The following is an 18702-nucleotide window of genomic DNA, read 5'->3' on the forward strand; positions in this document are numbered from 1 at the left end:
CAGGAATCTTCATTTATTTAAGCTCTCCTCCCTCTCAGAGGATTCCCACAAAAAGTGATGTCACACTGAATCTAATCACATGGAGGAAAAACCTGAAATAACACTTTAATATCATCAAAGCTTTGAACTACACATGCCATCATAGACATCCACATCTTGTTATTGGCTAGGATCTAACCACATAGACACTCTTATTAAAAGAACTATTTTTTAGTATGCTTACTCTTAATATAGTAGGAAGTTATAGGTTCCGATCCTGGTGTGCATAAAAAGATAAACTCTGTAAGAAAACTAAAACACAATTTGCATTCAAACTTGTTGGTTACATTCAATTTTAATTATAGGCGATTCTTTTAGGATTTGCTTTGAAACAAAAAGGAATCTCTTTGAGAAATATAACTGACATCTATAATGTGAATGCAGGCAAAAAAAAAAACAATGTAAAATAGTGGATACTATTTTAAAAAATGTATGATTAATAACAGTCATTTGTTTCTCAGGCTGTTACTGGAACTGCAAAATAGAGTTGTCCTCTTATCTCAGAGGAACAGCCGTCCTGCTCACTTCCAAATAACCCCCCAGCACTGTACTTGATGGCCTTCCCTAAAAACTATGCTTAAGTTGTATAGCTGTTTCTGTATCTGTGTCTCTATCTTCATTTCTGAATCTATACCTATTGCTGTGTAATTTATCACCATATCTATCTTTCTCAATGCAGTTTTTGCCTCAAACTACAATCCTATTTTTCTTTTACTAACACATCTCCAGGAAAAAAAGAAAAAAGCAGTTTCCACTTTAAGTGCTCACTAACTCCTTCCTTAGGGCCTTGCCATATAGCTTCCTACCTCACTACATCTCTAAAGCAAGTAAAAGTCCTTTCTACTGGGTTGATTAGTGTCCCTTCTCCCTCAAATTTATGCCTACCCAGAACCTGTGAATACAAACTTATTTGGAAATGGGTCTTTGCAGATGTAATAAAGTTAAGATGAGACCATACTAGATTAGAGTGGGTTGTAATCCAATGACTGATGTCCTAATAAGAAGAAAGAAATCTGGAGACTGAGACACAGACACTCAGAGGGAAGATGGCTATGTGAAGAAGGAGCCAGAAAACGAAGAAATGCCGAGGACTGCCAGTAACCACCAGAAGCTAGAAGAGGCAAGGAAGGATTCTTCCTTAGAGTGTTAGCAGGGAGCATGGCCCTGCTGATACCTTGATTTGGGGCTTCTGTCCTGCAAAGGTGTGAGAGAGTTAGGTTTCTGTTGTGTTGAGCCATCCAGCTTGAGGTATGTTGTTGCTAGAAAACTAATACATCCTCCTAATCACAAAATCCAGTTGCCCCTCACTTTCCTTGGTTTAAAGAAAATTTTATAGTAAAATTCCTCCTTTGGATTTGAAGACTCCATTAATATCCCTGTGAGCTCCTTTCCCTCCCTTTTTGCCTTTTTGTGGGCTTTCTCCAAAACTCTTTGCTCTTCTTTTCATTCCTTCTCCTATAAGACCTCTCCTATTCTCATGATTTTAACTCAATACAGATAACTTCCAAACCGAAATCTTCGACTCTGACCTATCTTCAGAGCTTTACATCCTACGTTTTTACCAACAGTAATTTTTAAATTCTGCGATTTGTTTTGTTTTATTTTTATTTTTACAGGCAATTTTTCTGATAAAAGTGCATAGCCACTTATATGTGCTAAGCACGTTACATATATTAACTTGATAACATTCATAACAACCTCATGAAGCCATTACTATTATTATGCCTTTATAATAGCCGTTACTATTATTAAGATGAGAAAGTTGTGTGAAGCACTGAGTGGTGACATTAACTTGTCCAAGGCCCTGCAGTCGGTAAGTTATGGAGCTCGATACAGACCTACACAATTTCACGGGGTACAGTAATTCTTAAGCATTTAGGCAACTCAGACTTTTTTGAGAATTTGCTGTAAACGTAGTTATTCTCCACAGAAAAATTCTTTCCCATAAAATTTTAGAGAGTTCAAGAATCTCTTAGAAGTCCACTTACGGATCCTAAGTTAAGAACACCTGTATTGGAAAAAACTGAATTACCATGGACATTAGGAATAAGAAAAAAAGAACTGGATTCAACAATCTGATTTGATCCATTAATTTGACTCCCTAGGAAAAGATAATTTCTGCTACACTCAGCAAGTTAGTAGATCTTTATCATAAAGAAAATGGTGAACATCATGCTCATTCATTCAACTCAAGTTAATGAATGGCTCCCAGTCGAGAACGGAAAACAAAATACTTAAACAATTGTTTGCTAATTTTAAGACAAATACTTAAACAAACATAAGAAAATGCAATAGTTATGACAAGAACAATAACGTTTGTGGATATGTGGAGAATAATATAAAAGGATGGTGGTGAACAAGTAGATCAGATTAGAAAATCATTTTAATTAGGTTAAAAAATCCATGCAGGAGATGATTAGAGAGACTCTAACAAAATGCAGTGGAAATAATCTTTCCCAATGGGTAAAAAGGAATAGGGTTACAAGGGTTACAAATGAGACAAAATTTGTCCAAGTTAGGGGCCAATTAGACACACAAGATGACAGAGAGAAGGGGAATAGAAGGACAACTCTGGAGATTGCTAAATAGGATGACTGAGCTTAAGAGATGCCATTAACTGAGACAGGAAATAACAGAAGGGAGTTGGGGTGAGGAGAAAAAATTCCATTTGGACATGCTTGTTTTAAGATTAGATTCAGGCATCAATGTAAAATAGAGTTCAGATAAAAGACTGGGGTAAATATTCTGGAGTCAAAGATATATTATGGACATAGTTGAACTTAAATGGATGAATTATATGAAGCATGATGAATATATAGCAAAGGGATATATAATTAGAGTCCCCCAGAGAAACAGAACCAATAGGAGGTGTGTGTGTGTGTGTGTGTGTGTGTGTGTATTGTAAAGAGATTTATTTCAAGGATTGGCACACATGATTGTGGGGGTTTGGCATTCTGAAACCCGAAGGGCAGGTAAGTCTGAAATTTTTATGATGGGCTGGCCAGCAGGCTAGAAACTCAGAAACTCTAGCAGAGGTTGATCTTGAGGCAGAATTTCTTTTTCTCCAGAAAATCTCAGTTTTTGCACTTAAAGTCTTCCAACATTGGATGAAGCCCACCCACATTATCTTCTTAAAGTGAACTGATCTTAGGTGTTAACCACATCCACTAAATACTCTGTATCAGTGCTTGATTAAGTAACTGGATAGTACAGCCTAGCCAAGTTCACACATACAGTTAACCATCACAGGAGTGAAGACAGGACCCAACAGTCAATGGGAAAACAAAAGTATACTGACAAGTAGTCAGAGACGTAGAGAACTTGAAGACAGGGATCAAAGATGCCAAAAATAAAAGATTATCAAGATGATCAAAAGTGTCAGGCACCATGCCTGGGGTCACATGAGATAAGAGCTGAAATCTGTTCATGGACTTTAACACTTAGTAGTTGATTGTGACCCCAGTGAAACCTATTTTGATGGAATTTGGGGGAAGGGGACAGAATTGCAGTGGATTGAAAAGTGAAAGGCAGTTGAGGAAGTAAAAGCCTAATTGCAATGTATTAGTAGGAATAATAATTGAAATGTTCCAAAAACATTTTCCCTTTCTTCAGCTGGGGCCTCCCCACAACCAAATCATTTAGGTCTTCCCCAAAGCTAGAACAACTCCCTGAGGGGCCACCCCAGCAACAGGTGCAGTCACGGCTGTTTAGATACTAAGCATTATGAAAATTAGCTTCATGTTACAGATGACAAAGTAGACATTAAAATGGAAATTCTGGTAATAGTTTTAAGAGATATAAGAAAATCTCTAGAAAAGTTCTAATTTTTTTTGTGGAAATAAATGCAAATATATTCATTAATAAATATTACTTTAAAAAATCATGGGTAATCTATATACTTTTCTGGTATCAGAAAAGATTCCAACAATGTGTTAAATGTGCAGTTTGTTAAGTGGTCATACTTAAAGTTTGGATGTATAGGTAAGTACAATTAATAAAAAAAAGCATTTATAAGAAATGGGTACATAGAATTACTTCATTATGATAAAATAGTACTTAAGTTGTTATTTGTCAAGGTTAAGTCTTTGTCTCTAATAAAATCAAGAAGTATTACTTGAAATGCAAATGCTTTCTAAAATACTTGAATTTCACAATTGTTAGAAATTCATTTGACATATAATCTTAATACTTATTTGATAAAAGAATAATCTTATGTGTGTTTCTTAACCAGATACATATATACAAATTATCTGGGCCTCCCCAGGCTAAAACTACTTCTGAAGGGCTTCTCTCAGCATTCAGGAGAAAGACCATTGGATCTATGAATTAAAAACAAAATTAGACAAAATATTTCTTTTTTAACACTGGTCTTGGGATATAGGACCTATACTTAATTTATAGGCTACTCATAGGGCATCTGAGTGGCTCAGCCAGTTAAGTGTCTGACTTCAGCTCAGAGCCTGGAGCCTGCTTCGGATTCTGTGTTTCCCTCTCTCTCTCCCCTTCCTCTGCTCACACTCTGTCTCTATCTCAAAAAATAAATCAGCATTAAAACATTTTTAAAAATTTATAGGCTACTCATGATACATATAGTTTTATTGTCAATGAAGACTTTACCTAATTGATGAATAGTTCTGCAGACCCAATTATCTTCAAAATACTTTGGTAAATGAGCTGTCTCTTCTATTTCCCATTTAAAAGAAAAAGGTAAAAGGTTAAATAAAATAAAATTACTGAAAAAAAGAAGAGAAATATTTTTAAAGGCAACAGTAAAACAAATTATCCAGAAACACAACCAAGGGCAAGGGAAGTGCTCCTGTAATAAAGAACAGGACACCTTATCAAGTGGAAAGTTGGAGAGATGACACAGCAAGGGCTTCTCTTTGTTTCAACATTCACAAGAATTTTTTATTATTAAGTTTTAAATTCCATACATCAGGGGTGCCTGGGTGACTCAGTCGGTTGACATCTGACTTCGGCTCAGGTCATGATCTCATTCATGGTTTATGAGTTTGAGCCCCACATCGGGCTCACTGCTGTCAGTGCTGATACTGCATTGGGTCCTCTGTCTCCCTCTCTCTCTGCCCCCTCCCACTCATGCTCTCTCTCAAAAATAAACATTAAAAAAAAATCCATACACCACCCAGTGCTCATTCCAACAAGTGCACTCCTTAATCTGCAACCATTTCACCTATTTCCCCACCCACCTTCCCGCTGATAGTTTGTTCTCTATACTTGAGTAGTCTGTTACTTGGTTTCTCTCTTTTTCTTTTAGTTGTTTCCTTTGTTTCTTAAATTCCACATAAGATTGCTATTATATGGTATTTGTCTTTCTCTGACAGACTTATTTCGCTTAGCATTATACTCTCTAGTTCCATTCATGTCATTGCAAATGGCAAGATTTCATTCTTTTTTATGGCTGAGCAATATCCCATTGTGTGGAATCTTCTTTGTCCATCTTCTTTTATCCATTCATCTATCAATGGACACAGGCTGTTTCTGTATTTTTGGCTATTGTAAATAAGGGCTGCAATAAACATAGGGGTGCATGTATCCCTTTGGATTAGTGTTTTCATATTTGGGATTAGTGTTTTCATATTTGGGGGGTAAATACCTAGTAGCGTGAATGCTGGATTGTAAGGTAGTTCTATTTTTAACTTTTTGAGGAATCTCCGTGTTGTTTTCCAGAGTGGCTGCACCAGTATGCATTCCTGCCAGTAGTGCAAGAGAGTTCCTAGTTCTCCACATCCTTGCCAACATTCGTTGTCTCTTGTGCTTTTGATTTTAGCCATTCTGACAGATGTGAGGTGATATCTCATTGTAGTTTTGATTTGCATTGCCCTGATGATGAGTGATGTTGAACATCTTTTAATGTGTCTGTCGGCAATCTGTATTTATTTGGAGAAATACCTGTTCATGTCTTCTGCCCATCTTTTAATTAGATTATTTGTGGATTTTTTTGTATTGAGTTGTACCAGTTCTTCATATATTTTGGAAACTAATTCTTTATTGGATATGTTGGGTGCAACATCTGACACAGGAAGGGCTTCCTAATCATAGCTCAAAGTATTTGAAGATTTCACCATCAGACACTAAGACTTGACCTCCAAGAGAGGTATATGCAATCTGTTTTTACTGCAGGCCCATATATGGGCAGGCAACATGAACTGTTCTTCCTCCCATTCTCCTCCTCCTCCTCTCCCTCTACAGGCTCCTCTCACTCTATTTTTTTTTTTTTTTTTAGCATTTATTTATTTTTGCGAGGCAGAGAGACACTATGTGAGCAGGGGAGGGGCAGAGTGAGGGGGAGACAGAATCCGAAGCAGGTTCCAGGCTCTGAACTGTCAGCACAGAGCCTGGTGTGGGGCTTGAACTCCAGAACCGTGAGATCATGACCTGAGCCGAGTTGGACACTTAACCCACTGAGCCACACAGGCACCCCAAGTCTCCCCTCACTCTAAAAGGTCACTCTTTAAAAAAATTTTTTTAATGTTTATTTTTAAAAGAGAGAGAGAGACAGAGCACAAATTGAGGAGGGCAGAAAGAGGGAGACACAGAACCTGAAGCCGGCTCCAGGCTCTGAGCTGTCAGCACAGAGCCCGATGAGCAGCTTGAACTCAAGAACCACGAGATCATGACCTGAGCTGAAGTCAGATGCTTAACCAACTGAGCCACCCAGGTGCCCCAAAATCCATTCTCTTTTTGATGGGCACTTGGGTTGTTTCCAGTGTGAGACTTTTATGAATAGAACTGCTACAAAAACTCTTGTACAAGTCCTTTCCTGGGCATATGTATTCATTTCTCTGAGATAAATACTAGGAGCTGAATGGGTACGTCATAGGGCAAGTACACATTTAACCACAAACAGGCCTCCAAAGTCCCCTCATCACTTTACACTCTACTGGCAAGATAAGAGAATCCAGATATTCTACATCGTTGCCAACATTTGGTGGTGTTCATCTTTTTAATTTTAGCCATTCTAATAGATGTAAAGCAGAATCTCACTGTTAGTATTAATTTACATTTCTCTAATGACTAATGATGTTTTGTATCTTTTCCTGTGCTTACTAGCCATTAACCAATCTCAGATTCATTCTCAGGTGAAGTGTCGTCATTCAAGGCAGTTTTTAAAATGAAGTTTTCTTATTTTTGAGTAGCAGTGTGAAATAATAATATGTATGTTGGTGGTCACTGCTCCCAATTCCTGACACAGAGCTCCTAAAATGCTTATAAAATAGGGATGCTATGAGAATATTTTGTTCCAACATTTAGTCAAATTTGACCTGGCTTTCTGAGACAGACCTCCTAAGACCTTTGTAATCTCCTGAGTGATAGAGGCATCTGACACTGAGGTTCTGAATCCCCTGGAATTTCATGGGTGACAGGAGCCTCTTTTGTTCTAATGAGGTGAGTCTTGGTGGGCCTCTGGCTGGGGGCTGATCGCCAGAAAGAGAGCCACAATTAGAAGCTTGGTACTTTCAGACCCCCACCCCCCTCTGCAATCTCTGGAGAGGGGACAGGCTGTAAACAGAGTTAATAATCAATCATGTCTATGTTATGAAGTCGACATAGAAATTCTAACAGTTCAGGGTTTGGGAGTTCCCAGGCTGTGAACACAACCATGTGCCAGGAGGATAGCATATCCTAGTTCCACAGAGACAATTCTTGTGCTTGAGACTCTTCCAGACCTCAACCTATGTATCTAATCATATAGCTATTCATGTGTATCCTTTATCATATCCTTTACTATACAACAAACCAGTGAACATAAATGTTCCCGAGTTCTGTGAGCTGTTCTGGCAGATGATTAAATTGAAGGAGTCATGGGAACCCTCAATTTATAGCTAAACTGGACAGAAGTTGTGGGTTACCTGGTATGACATTGTGATTTATAACCAGAAATATAGTCTTCATCTACTGTTCCTGGCACATCCTCCTAAAACCTTGTTATTTTCTATACAGTAGTTTCTCCCCCCACCCACCGCCCCACTTATCCACAGTTTCACTTTCCATTATTTCAGTTATCCATGGTGAACCTCTACCTGGAAGCAGATGACATTGCTTCTGATGTACTGCCAGAATGTCATTAGTAGCCCAATGCTACATCACAGTACCTATGTCATTCACCTTACTTCATCTCATCACCCAGGCATTTTATCATTTGATGTCATCACAAGAAGGGTAAGTACAGAGGCACCTGGGTGGCACAGTTGGTTAAGCATCCGATTTTGGCTCAGGTTACGATCTCACAACTTGTGAGTTCAAGCCCCACGTCAGGCTCTGTGCTGACAGCTCAGAGCCTGGAGCCTGCTTTGGGTTCTGTGTCTCCCTCTTTCCCTGCACCTCCACAGATCATGCTCTGCTTCTCTCAGAAATAAATAAACATTAAAAAAAAGGGGGGGTGAGTACGGTTCAATAAGATATTTTGAGAGAGATCACATTCACATAACTTATTATGGTATATTATTATAATTGTTCTATTATTATTGTCTCTTATTGTGTCTTATTTATTAATCAAACTTTATCATAGGTATGTATGCATGTATACGAAAAACCATACTATATATAGGGCTCACTCTCAGTTTCAGTATCTGCAGTTTCAGGGATCTACTGGGGGTCTTGGAACCAATCCCCTCCTGATAAGTGGAGGTGTGGGGGGGGGCACTGCTTAAGGGCCATGGGGTAACTTTCGTTATACTATTCGCCCTTTTGTCATAAGTTCCTGAAATAGCTCTAAAGCCAAAAAGGTAAGGAGTGTCTTGTCATTCACAACCAGCCCTTTTAAACCACACCTGAGTTAATGTTTAGGCGCTAACTTTTGTAAATGCCAAAGGGTGAGGGCCAATTGCCAGGGGAACCAACCCTGATTAGAGGGTTGGAACTTTCAGTCCCATCCCCGAGCCCCCAGCCTCCAGAAAGGGGAGAGGGCCTGGAGGTTGAATCAATCATGCATATGTAATGGAGCCTCCATAAAAACTCCGAAGTAGAAGCTTCAGAGTTCCCAGGATGGTGAACACCTGGAGATGGTGACAGAGAGGTGAGCCCAGACAGAAGGGAAGCTCTGTGCCCCTTCCCTCGTAAGTCACCTATACATCACTTCCATCTGGCCATTCCTGAGTTATATCCTTTTAAAATAAATCAATAATTTAATAGGTAAAATGTTTCTCTGTGCTCCATGGACTGCTCTATCAAATCAATCAAACCCAAATAGAGGGTGGGAGGAAACTCCTATCTAGTTAGGTAAGGTAATAACCTGGACTTCAGTTGGCATGTGAAGCAGGAACAGTCTTGTGGGACTGAGCCCTTAATCTGTGGGATCTGATACCATCTCCAGTTAGATAGTGTCAGAATTTAGTTACATTGTAAGACGGTCTGTATCCACTGAGAACTGGAGAATTGCTTGGTGTTGGAAAAGACATCATACTTGGGGACCTACTGTTTGTGATTGGCCTCTAAAGTGGGGGGCAGTCTTGTGGGACTGAGACCTTAACCTGTGGAATTTGTGCTAAGTCTGGTTAGTGTCAGAACTGAACTGTAGGACATGCAGCTGGTGTTGGAGAATTGGTTGATGGGGGGAACCCCACATGTTAGAAGTAATGTGGTAGCAATGCAAGAGTAAGGGAGAAATAAGGAGTTTTCCTTATGAGAAGGAACTTAATAAATTATTCAGATACGAGTCCTTTGTCAGATATATGCATCTTGAATATTTTCTCTCAGTATGAGACTTGACTCGTCCTAATGACATCTTTTGACCAGAACTTTAGATTTTGATGAAATTTCAATTTATCAGTTGCTTTCTAAGATTGTTGCTTCTTTATGCTTTTATAAGACATTATTTTCTTAAAAAAGAAATTATTTTCTTGATTTATTCTTCAGTTTAAAAAAGTTAACTGTTAACAACAGTATATTTCAATTTTAAAGCTATTGAAGTTCAGTAAAATATTGTCTCTTATAGTTTACATTGCTTCATGGTTTTAAGATTTAAACACAAACAGAAAATCAGTGGCCACACAGATTGTCAGAACTGAAGGAATTTAAGTTCTATTTCTTTGCTTTTAAGTTACTGTACTATCAATTACTTTAAGTCTATTATTTAACAAAAGACTGTGCAGTATCATTGAGCTACTTGAAGAAAGCTCAAATAATTTCTAACCATAATGAACCATAAACATTTTCTGTAAAGGACCAGATAGTAAATACTTTACATTTTGCAGGCCATGCACAGTCCCTATTGCAACTACTCAACTCAGCTGTTCTAGTGTGAAAACAACCACAGATAACACGTAAATGAATAAGCATGGCTTTGTACCAATAAAACTTCACTTATGGACACTAACATTTGAAATCCATATAGAGTTTTCATGTCATGCAATATTGTTCTTCTCTTGATTTTTTTCCAGCCATTTAAAAATGTAAAAACCAGGGGTGCCTGGGTGGCTCAGTCGGTTAAGCGTCTGACTTCAGCTCAGGTCACGATCTCACGGTCTGTGGGTTCGAGCCCCGCGTCGGGCTCTGGGCTGATGGCTCAGAGCCTGGAGCCTGCTTCCGATTCTGTGTCTCCCTCTCTCTCTGCCCCTCCCCCGTTCATGCTCTGTCTCTCTCTGTCTCAAAAATAAACGTTAAAAAAAAAATAATAAAAATAAAAATGTAAAAACCATTCCTAGCTCACAGGCTATATAAAACAGGCAGCCGGCAGATTTAGGTATGCAGTTTACTGACTTCCAGCCAATGGAATGTTTAATTTTTGTTAATATTCCTTGCTGTCCCCCTTTGTAGGACAGGTTTACATCTAGTTCACCCTCATACAGAAGGTAAAACCTTTTGAGTATAGATCTCCTCACAACAAGTCTCTTACTAGACTGTTTGGCTTGGGTAGGCTGTAGTTGGTTTCCCGCCCTGGTTACCCTGAGTTGTGGAAATAGAGCTCAGGGGCCAAGTGGTTTTGCACAAATCCCTGGGGCAAAAAAGCAGCTTGAGTGCTACTTCATCTCTCTGGATTTCTGTATTCATATTGCTTTTGTCCTCTGAGTTTTCAAAATTTCTAGCCAGCTCAGTTAAACATTTTACCCATCATGTATAGCAGTTTTCAGTAGAAGGGTTAGAGGATTTTGCCATTCTGCATAAACAGATCTTATAATCACAAATAATTTTTATTCACACTACCTAAAAGCACTGGGTCATTTTACCCTCTTTCCTTCCCTTACAATTTTTAAAAGTTTTGGAGGCTAAAGTCCTAGACAGACTGTTAGATTTCTTCCTAGGAGTTATATACTTCACTCTACTCTAACATATCTTAATAAGAAAGAGTGTCAATATTGGTACAATAAATTTAATATTGTTTGACTATTTAAAGTACCTGTAAATATAGGCAGAAACTTTAACCAAGATTTAATTACTGTTTATAAACAAATCCTGGATTAAATGGTAAATAGAATTTTAAAATTTTAAGTTAAATCAGTAAGAAATACCAAGTGGAGAAAATAACATGTCTAAGGACTATAGATTACTTTGTCTATTCAATCTAACTTAAATGATGTAGGACCCAACAAGATTTCACAGACCATCAGCTTTTGAAGGATCATTCAAGTTCCATTCTGCTTATATGCTATGAACTGTCCGCATTAGTGGAATTTCTGAAACATATTCTCTAAATGAAGTTGATGTAATCTAATTCAGAAGTATATCCTGATTCTGATAATTTTTTTTTTGTATGGACAGCCTCTAGCAGACTGCCAAATGAAAATTTATGCTGTCAATTCAGTTTTTAAGTGTCATTTAGACAATCTGTACATGAATTCCAAATTCCTTGCCCCCCCCCTTTTTATGTGAGAATAAAGTTTACTCTCTTAGCAAATTTCAGCTCTACAATATTATCAACTATAGTCACCATGTTATATATTAGATCCTTAGACTTTATCTTATACTTGGAACTTTGCAACCTTTTACATACTCTCCATTAGCCATTCCACCCCATACAGTTTCTATGAGCTTGGCTTTTTTTTCCTATTGAACATATAAATGATACCATGCTGTATTAGTCTTTCTGTCTAGCTTATTTCACTTAGTGTAATGTCCTCAAGTTCTATACAAGTTGCTGCAAACAGTAGGATTTCCTTCTTTCTCATTGATAATATTCTATTGTGTATGTGTGCATACACACACACACACACACACAAACACACACACACACACACACACACACACACACACACACACACACACACACATCTTCTTTATCCATTATCCATTGACAGACTTGGGTTGTTTCTGTATCTTGGCTATCAGAAATAATGCTGCAATGGACATAAAAGTATGAGTATCTCTTCAATATCCTGCTTTCATTTCCTTTGGAACACGGCCCTTTCTTGACATGACTAACAAATTCTGGACTATCAGCGTAATTCAGGTTTTGTACATGCTTCAGTTTTGGTGACCAACTTGTTTTTTTTATTTTAGATGGCCTAAGGCTGTTGGATGAAGAATGTGACTGGCCTGTCCCTGGGTTCTGGGTGGTAGGCTCTAAATCCTTGGAATTTCCCCAGTGATAGGAGTGTCTTTGTCATTCGTGGTGGGCTCCAAGAAAGTTTACATTAGCGGGAGAATCAGGATGGGGACTGGACAAGACAGAAAGACCAATCACATGTCTAGAAATTTGGGACTTTGAGCCACATGGTATCTGCCCATCCATCAAGAGAAGAGGTGGAGACATAGACTTAATTGAACCTCATAGCCAATGATTCAATCATGCTTATGTAATGAACACCCCCTAAAAATTCTGGACACTGAAGCTCAGATGAACTCCCCCTATATACTGTCTTACATCAATGGGGGGCTAAGGAGAATGCTCTGACTACAAGAGGAGAGGACATGGAAATCTCATATTTGGGGCCCTCCCAGACTTCACTCTAGGCGTCTTTTCTTTTGGCTAGTTCTGATATATCTATCTATCTATCTATCTATCTATCTATCTATCTATCTATAACTACAATCTAAGTATAGTGCTTTCCTGAGTTCTGTGAGTTGTTCTAATGAACATGGGAACCTCCTAAATTTGTAACCAGCTGGTCAAAAGTGAGGGTAACCCTGGAATTCTCAGGCTTGCAGGTTGTATCTGAAACAAGAACAGTCTTGTGGAGCACTGTACCCTTACCCTATGAAGTCTGGCCTAACTCTAGGTAGTTAGTGTCAGAATTGCAGTGCAAAGGTTTTACTGTATTTACTGTCACATGTATTCCTGAGCTACTTTCTCGATCTTTAAGTTCTTTGGTTCATATAGGAGTGACCATTTTTTAAGAGTAAGCCTATGGTGCATTATATAATTTTTTTAAAAGCACTGTCATGGTAGATAGTAGTGATTATTTCTGAAGTAACCAGAAATGAGACATATTTTTATACAATAAATTTTTATTAAGTATATTCCATAGGTACATTCTAGTTAGCAGGATACAAAGACAAAATACGTAACTTCTACTGCCAGGGAGGAAAGACCCAGAGAAACCATTATAGCAGACTTAATCAGTACTATAAAATAAACAGAAATAATAAGTAAGGTAAGGCCAATTGAATAGATGAAGAGAAGCAGGAGGCTTGGAAGGAGTGACATCAAGACTGATGTATGAGAACGGAGCAGGGAATAGCCAAGAGGAAGAGGTTAGAAGGGAAAAGAGAGGAGCATGGAAGGTGGAATGGAGTGCTACCTGGGACCTGATACAAAGTTGAACTGCATAAAGGAGGTAAGAGTTGTGGTTAGAGAGAAACACGAGGCCAGAACACAAGATCCCTATGTATACTATGCTAAGAAGTCTGGATTTTATCCTGAATGTGGTGCAGAAGCACAGAAGAATTTCAAGCAGGGGAATAAATTCATAAGAGATGTGTTTCAGAAAAAACAGTTTTTATAAGCAGTGTTATGAATAGATTATATATCAGATGAGATTGGAATCAGTCTTAGGAAGTGATGAAGTAGTTGCAGAGGAAAACAGTAAAGCCTTGGAATTAGGATAGAAAAAATAAATCAGAACCAAGAGACATAAGAAGGTAAAACTGTATTGGATTCAATTGAATTTGAGGGGATAAGCACTGGGGAGATATTAGGGTTCGGTTTCAATGGTGCTTCTCTTCACTAAAGGGAATTGAGGAAGAAAAACATCTATGGTAGGAAGAGTAGAGTTCAGTTTTGCACATATCGAGATTCTATGGAACAATTAAGTATGCAGTTGAATAGATGAGATGGTAGCTCAGGAGAGAAATTCCAAGTGAAAGTACAGATATGAAAGTCATAACTTTAAAGTGACTTTGGAGCTATGGGAGCAAATAAGATCATTACACAGGAGTTAACAGAGTAAAGAAAGAGTAAGACCAAGAAACAAATCCTGAGAACACCAATATTTGAGGAGTAGATGGACTTAGAACATACAGGAATTCAAGAGAAAATAGTGTCTGCATCCAGCAGCAGATTTTTCCCTGGTTTAATAACATGCAGGTCATTAGAGACCATGGCAAGAATAGTTTCACTGAAAGTGGATTAAGAAAATAGAGGGGTGGGCGCCTGGGTGGCTCAGTCAGCTAAGCATCTGATTTTGGCTCAGGCCATCTCATAGTTCGTGAGTTCAAGTCCCGCTTCGGATGGTCTCGAGCCCTGCATTGGGTAAGCTTGTGCCCTGTTTTGGGTAAGCACGGGCCCCACTTTGGGTGAACACGAGCCCTGCTTCGGGTGAGCCCCACTTCTTTCTCTCTTTCTCTCTGCACTTCATAGGATTCTCTCTCTCTCTGCCCCTCGCTCACTTGTGCCCTTTCCCTCTCTCTCAACAACAACAACAACAAATTGAGAGGATGAGGAATCTGAGATGACCTCTGCCTATATTTTCAATATGCTTGTGTGTGAAAGGAAGGAAAAGTTTTGGGAAATAGCTAGATGGGGGCAACAATTAGAGGAAAGCTGTTCTGATTATTTTTTTTAAGATTATTTATTTTGAGAGAGGGAGAGAAAGAGAGAGAAGGGGAGTGGCAGAAAGACGGGGAGAGAATACCAAGCAGGCCCCATACTGTCAGTGTAGAGGCTGATGTGGAGCTCGAACTCATGAACCATGAGATCATGACCTGAGCTGAAACCAAGAGTCAGATGCTTAACTGATTGAGCCACCCAGGCACCACTGTTCTGATTTTTTTTAATATGGGTACATTCTAATATGCTAAAGGGAAAAATCCAGCAGGGAGGGAGAAATGGAAATTGTGGAAGAGCATAATAGATAAAGCAAGGTCTCTGGGAATGTGGGGGAAGAGAGCCACAGAAATTCAGAGAAGGGGTAGAGGGATACATATTTATCAAACAAGATGAGGAATACTGTACTCCGAGTGGGGGGGGGGGGGGCGGGGAGAAACAACCGTAAGGAAAGGATTACAAAGAGAAAACTGAAGTTACCACTCAAAGAAAAATTATTTACAGGGACAAGGGATTGCAACTCATTAGCAGGAAAGTCCACTCATCTTTGAAAATGATACAAAACAAGTAACAACTTATGCACGTTATCTATAGATGAGTACTATGCAGAATATAAGGCCCAAAGAATAAGAAGTATTTCCATGCCATGTTTCCTTTTCCTGAGGAAGCCAGGAATTAGCTATTGAAACAGATACCTAAGTGGAGATCCCAGAAAGCATGGCCATACCATGGAGGAATATTTACAACATTTTAAACTAGTAATCACTATGCATTTTTCTATGAAAATGGTTTAAAACAGCTCACAAAAACTGACTGGATACATCCTATAACTAAAATTTTACAATAGAATGTTGGCAGTTTGCATAAAGAAAAAAAAAGCTGCTCTGAAATGATGATATTAAGTAGCTGGCTAGAATCTTCATAAGGTGAGTGACTCATTCCTGCACACCGATCCCACTGGGCACCTGATTTAAATTTATGCCTCTGCAAATTACAAATCACTTCATGTGAAAGATCTTTAAGACTGCTTACAAATTAGGAAATCAAATCCAGAATACCAAGTGTCTATTTACTTCATTCAATATAATTCAATATTATTCAATTAATTACTTAATATTCAATATAATTCAATATAATTCAATATAATTACTTAATATTATAACTATGTCCCAGTTACAAAAATGAAGAGAACACTGCTTCTGCCTGCCAAGAGTACAAACTCTACTGATGGACTTGAAAACAATGAATTACTGTAAGAGGATATGTGCTACTAGATGCAGGAATGAGAACACAAAAAAAAGGCCCTGTTTTAGGTGTAAGAGTGTAAGAAAGACTTCTTGGAACAAAGTCTACATGAACTGACTCCTAACAATGAAGAGGAGTCTACTTGGAAGATGGCGCGGGGGGGGGGTGGAGGTGGGGAGGGGGTTCTCCACTGAGTGGGAACAGCAGCAAAATGGTGACAGAAAGAAAACTTGACTTCTGGAGAAGTCAAGTTTGGCATGGCTGCAATAAAGGATATAAAACAGAAGAATGGAGTAAGGATTGGAAAAATAGGCAAAATCTAAATTAGAAAGGTCTGTACACTATTCTAAGGAATTTGGACTTTTATATGTGGATATGACAGAAGGACTGAGGAATTTTAAAGAGATTGCAATGAAATTTCTTTTTAGAGAGCACACTCTTACAGTGTAAAAAATGGGTTGGGGCAATATTTTAGATAAGGGAGATGGGTTAGAAAGCTACTCCAAGGTGCAGGTGAGAAATGACAAAAGCTAGAAATAAGGTTTGAACAGTGGTCATGGAGCATACTGGAAAGATCTAAGAGTTATTTAGGAGACAAAACTAACAATATATGAAGAGCAATTAATCAGGGGGTAAGAGAGAGCATTCTTAGTGTTAGTCTACTGCTAAGAAGCTGGCATTCTGGGTAACCTGAAAACTCCAGATAACGTGTCTGTAAGGCTGAAGTCCACCTGCAATGCCGTCCCATCTGCAACAAGCTGGGATCCCTGGACAACATCCCATCAACACAGTTCCCCCAAACTGTGACCAAATAAACTTTGGTTATCTGGTAAGCAGTCAAACATCCAGAAAGAGCTTTTATGTGTTACGCAGATACTATAAAAAGAACAGTATTAGACCAAGCTATTAGAGCAGTAACCAGTATAATTAATCTCCCCTGCCCCATTCCCCTGCTGTACTACTTGTACCTGTATGATAGCATTTATCACTGTATATTATTAACTTGTCCCTATGGAGCACAGCTATTTATGCTGTTTCCCCCACTTGAATATAACCTCTAGAGGGTACAGATAGTAGCTTACACTTCTCTTTAACCCCGAGAGTACAGAACACCTAGCCGTATGCATGACAGGCACATAAATATTGTTTTGTATTGAAGCAGGCACAATTATGCCCAATTAGATATTACAGGGCTTCAAATTAGTTGTGGGAGGATTTACGCTAAATCTTTGCATGTGATGAACCTCAAGAGTGTGCAAGAATCTGTCAAAAATGTGATCCTCTGGAAATAAGTACAGCTAGCTCTCAGGAGGCCTTATGGGGGAGGCCATATTCATTCCTATGTCCAGCTGGTTACAAGAGAGGAGTAAAATCCCACAACTCATTCTAGTTCTGTTGAAATCTTACCATAAAAGTGGGGTTGTTGTTTGTAGTAATCCAATGTGACAATAGCTCTGGAAAGGCCAGATGAGAAATTTCCTAGGACCCATTTCTTTGTGGTTTTAAACATTTAACTGAATGTAGAGTGCTGTTAACTAAATGAAAAAAAATTCATTTTTATTTTTCTGACATTTGACAAAACTTTTAAATGTAAGAAATTGTTTCCAGTTTGGATTGATGTCAGGTTTTAATCAGTATCTGCTCTCCTCTCCCCATTTAATTTTGGTCATGGTCATTCACATTGAGTTATACAATCAACATATCTCAAGTTACTTGCTTAAATACAGTGTATTTAAGACTGATTATCACCTCAGGCATAATTCACTACAGTAGTTTACCAAGTCACTTCCCCGTTGCTGGCCTCTTTCCTTTGGATTTCATTAAGTGTGTTGTCTCTTGACTGCTCTTGGTAAGCAGCACTTTCACCAAGATGTTCTACAAATATTCAGTTAGCATCTGTCATGGGCAAAGCACTGATACAGGTGTTACAGAGGACATAAAGACAAATAAAACACTGCCCTTTTTCCCTAAAATCTACAGTGTAACTAAAGAAATAACATAAGATATTGAAGAAAATCAGAAGAGGAAGGAAAGAAATTGCAGCTTAAGTGAGGTGAGAAGATACCACAGATGAGGGGCTTCTAAATCACAACTTAAAGGGTGAGATTCCTATGGGAGTCTTCCAGGTGGATGCAACAACATTGAACAATGGGTGGCCACTAAAGTTGAGACAAACCAAACAGAGACAAGATACAAAGCGCAGGGTATCAAATACTTAAAGAAGACTATAAACACTGGGGCATGAACCTCAGCACATGTTGTCCAGTGAAGACCACTCTTTAAAGTGTTATTTCAGCATATAATGATATGGCATGTATCATTAGTTTAAAACAAACAAAAAGTCAAGTAACATAAGATCCAGGGTGTCTATCCAAGCAGAAGCACAGCAGGTGAAAAAGGTTAATAGGCAACAGGTCACTGGGCCACCATGACCAGTTGAGCGGGTTGTATGTAGTCTATGTGACTGGCACTTCCTA

The 18702-nt window shown here is 38.6% G+C and overlaps 1 long non-coding RNA gene across 3 annotated transcripts in view; it reads right to left on the minus strand.

The window, feature by feature from the left end:
* LOC109271935 (uncharacterized) overlaps nucleotides 1-18702 on the minus strand; it is a 196464-nt gene that overhangs the window by 163023 nt on the left and 14739 nt on the right. The window lies entirely within an intron of this gene.

Source organism: Panthera pardus, unplaced genomic scaffold (genome assembly GCF_024362965.1).
Source record: "Panthera pardus isolate Hobbes unplaced genomic scaffold, ASM2436296v1 HiC_scaffold_11, whole genome shotgun sequence".
Lineage (NCBI taxonomy): Eukaryota > Metazoa > Chordata > Mammalia > Carnivora > Felidae > Panthera > Panthera pardus.